This window comes from Tupaia chinensis, unplaced genomic scaffold (genome assembly GCF_000334495.1).
Source record: "Tupaia chinensis unplaced genomic scaffold, TupChi_1.0 Scaffold149780_1, whole genome shotgun sequence".
Taxonomy (NCBI): domain Eukaryota; kingdom Metazoa; phylum Chordata; class Mammalia; order Scandentia; family Tupaiidae; genus Tupaia; species Tupaia belangeri.
In genome coordinates, this window is record NW_006209624.1 from 797,839 (window position 1) to 801,692 (window position 3,854).

The following is a 3,854-nucleotide window of genomic DNA, read 5'->3' on the forward strand; positions in this document are numbered from 1 at the left end:
GGGAATTCAGCAACATAGCCATTACGCTAACTGCTGGTTCCCCTTTGTTATTTTATTTTTAAGATGCTTATTTTTCTGTAGAAATGCAAGCAATTTTAATATATTTACCTATACTTTATGACTTCATTAAACTCAGTTATTAATTTTCATATTACTTTCTTATGTATTGTTTAATATTTTTCTATTTAGATGATCATGTCTTTTATTAATAAATTTGATTGTCACTTTAAAACCAATGTCTTTTATTTCACCTTACATTATTGCACTTTTTATTTCACACCTATAGTGTGTTATTAAAGGAGTGGAGAGGCTAAATATATTTGCCTTACTTCACATCTTTTAGAAAAGTATTTAATGTTTCATCATTAAATGTGAAGATAGCAATTTGTTTTCTATAGATGGTTTTTGTCAGATTAAAAAAAATTCCTTTGTATGCTTTGTTTGCTAAGTTTTAATTATAGATGGTTATGAACTTAGTCTTATGCTTCTTTATAAACCTTGGATGTGCATATAGTATTTCTTTCATAGTTTGTTAAAATAATGAAATGTTAATTGACTTTTAGTAGTAGCATGTTGAAATAAAATTGACATAAACACCACACACATCTGTTTTCCCCAGTCAGCATTATTAAGATGTGATTGACAAAAATTTTATATATTTAAGGTGCATAACTTAATGTCTTGATATACATATATATTGCGAAACAAATACTGCAATCAAATTGATTAGCATATTTATCACCACTAATGGTTAATTTTTTTGATGAGAACACTCACGCCCCACTTTTTAGAAAATATACAATATACTCACAAGAGATGGGTGTGAATGCCAAATGTGGTGTGTGTGGAGGAGTGGGACCTGGGGAAGGACATTTGGAGGAGGGATATGGAGACAGAGCATTGTCGGGACAGGGAGGTAGTGTTGTTATTTGTTGAAGATATTTTGATCAACTGGACTGGGGAGAAATGTTCACATAGTAAGCTAAATAATGCGATTTAATGTGTAAAAAAGGTAAATAAATAAATACATAAAATTAAAAAAAAGAAAATATACAATAAACTAATATTAACTATAATCACTATGGTTTTTGTTTTTTTGAGAGGATTTTGCTATAGGGAGCATGTTCTTGTCAGAAAGACAGAGAGATACAGTGAGACAGAAAGTGAAAAATCACCCCCTAGGGGGATGGCTACTCTACAATCCATTCTTCTCCATTCTCCTCTTGGGCATGCACGCATATGTGCCCGTTGTGAGTTTAAGCTACCGGGTCCAGGACTCAAACCGCTGTTGACTACATGGGAGTCAAGTGACTAGCTATTAGGCCTTCTGCTGGTTCCTAATCACTATGTTTTTAAAATCTTTTTAATTACATTTAATCATTTCCCATCTTTATGGCATACAAATGGTTTTCCTTAGCATGAATACAGTGCATATTAGACTTGACTGTAATTACTGTGTTGTCTTTAGGTATCTAGAACTTATTCATAATTGCAATGGAAAGTATGTGCCCTTTGATCAATGTTGCCCACTTTCTCTACAACCCCAACCACTATTCCATTCTGTTATTAGGAGTTTGACTTTCTTTTAGATTTCAGATTAAAATAGATAATGCAGTATTTCTCTTTGTGTGTCTGTTTAATGCAAAGTCATGCAAATTTATCAAGGTTGCTGCAAATGTCAGAATCTTCTTCTATTTCCTTTTGTTTTTCATTTCCAGAGAGTGCATGTGGTCACTAGAGATAGACAGAGAGATACAGAGATGCATAGAGATAGAATGAGAAAGCACTTCCCAATTTGGCATGATTGTGTTGCAATCCCTTCTCCATTTTTTTATGCTGTCAATTTTGTTCATGTATGCAGATGTACCTGGTATGTTTTTCAAGACATGAAGTGGGACTAGAACTCTAGTCAGTCATACAGATCTGGATTTCTTAAATTGTTAGGCATGAGACCAGTCTCAGGATTTTTCTTTTTTTTTTTTTTTTTTTTTGAGGCTGTATAATATTCCTGTGTGTTTGTGTGTATATCTTTCTGTGTATCTCTCATATTTTATTTATCTATTAATCTGTTGATAGACACACTTTGGCTGTTTTATATCATTGGTGAATGTGATTGATGTTGCAATAAACATGGAGGTGCAAATAACTCTTTGAGACAGTAATTTTATTTCCTTTGGGTGTATAGCCAGTAGTAGAATTGATGAACCACATGGAAGTTTTATTTAAGATATTTTTGAAGATCAACCACATTGTTTACCATAATGGATATACAATATTTTCTAAACAACAGTGTACAAAGGTTTCTTTATCTCCAAATTTTCTCCAACACTTTTTATCTTTTGACTTTTTGAAAATAGTGACCCTGATAGATGTAAATAATATAATATTGTGGTTTCATCTGCATGTTTCTAATGATTAGTGATAGTGAACATCTTTTATATACCTGTTGGCTATCATTATTTGTTCTGTGGAGAAATATTCATTCAAGTTCTTTTCCTATTTTTAAATCAAATTTCTTGTCTTTTTGCTATTGAGTTGTGAGAGTTCCTTATAAATTTTGAATATTAACTCCTTAGATCTATAGTTCATAAATATTTTCTTCCAATCCATAGGCTGTTTTTTTCTATTTTTCCTTTCTTTTTTTGGAGAGGTTTTTGCTATAAGGCGCATGCGCTCACCAGAAAGACAGAGGGAGACCGAGAGATAGAAAGTGAGAAATCACCCTCCAGAGGGGATGGCCACGCTGCAATCCCTTCTCCCTCATTCTCTCCTTTGGATCTTGGGCATGCATGCACACGCGCCCACCATGAGTTTAAGCCACTGGGTCTGGGACTCGAACCGCAGTCAACTACGTGGGAGTCCAGTGACATAGCCATTACGCTAACTGCTGGTCCCCTCCATAGTTCTTGACGGTTAATAAACAACTTGCAAAATCCATAGGCTGTTTTTTCATTTTACTGCCTGTTTCATTTTGATGAAGATTTTTAATTTGATATCCTCCCACTTGTCTGTTTTTGCTTTTGTTGCCTGTGCTTTTGGGGTCATATCCAAAGAGCCATAGTTAAAGCCAATGTCAAGGAGATTTATCTCTTTTTTTTTCCTACAATTTCTATGGTTTCAAGTCTTATGTTTATATATTTAATCAATTTTTGAGTTTTTGTTTGTGTGTGTGCACATGGTGTAAAGTAAGGTTCCAGTTTCATGTCTTTTTGTGTGTGTAAAAATCTAGTTTCCTAACACCATTCATTAAAAAACATTTTTATTGTGTTATCTTGGTGTACTTTTCAAAAATTAGTTTATTATATACATTTGGGCATATTTCTGGATTCCTCATTCTGTCTCATTGATTATTATGTCTATTTTTTATGCTAGTACCATACTGTTTTGATCATTTTTAGTATAGTTTAAAATCAGGGATTGTGGGTCCAGGAGATGTTGTAGAAGTTATGTTACTGGATTCCCACATTGGTGACCATAGTTTGAGTCCTGGACCTGGTGGCTAGAAACTCACACTGAGCACATGTGTGTGTGTGTGCAAATGGCCCAAGGAAGATAGAGTAGAAGGGATTGTGGCATGGCCATCCCCCCTCAGGGATGATTTCTCACTTTCTCTCTCACTGTCCCTTTCTCTCTCTCTGGCTTGTGTACATGCCCTAAAGCAAAAACCTCTTTTAAAAAATTAAAATCAGGGAATGTGATGCCCTTAATTGTTTTTCTTCCTCAAGATTGCTCTGGTTCATTTGGGTATCTTGCAGTTATATACAAAGCTTAACTTTTTGTTTGTTTGTTTCAGTACAAAGTACCATTGGAATTCTGAGAGGAGTTACATAGAATATGTACATTACTTTGGATAG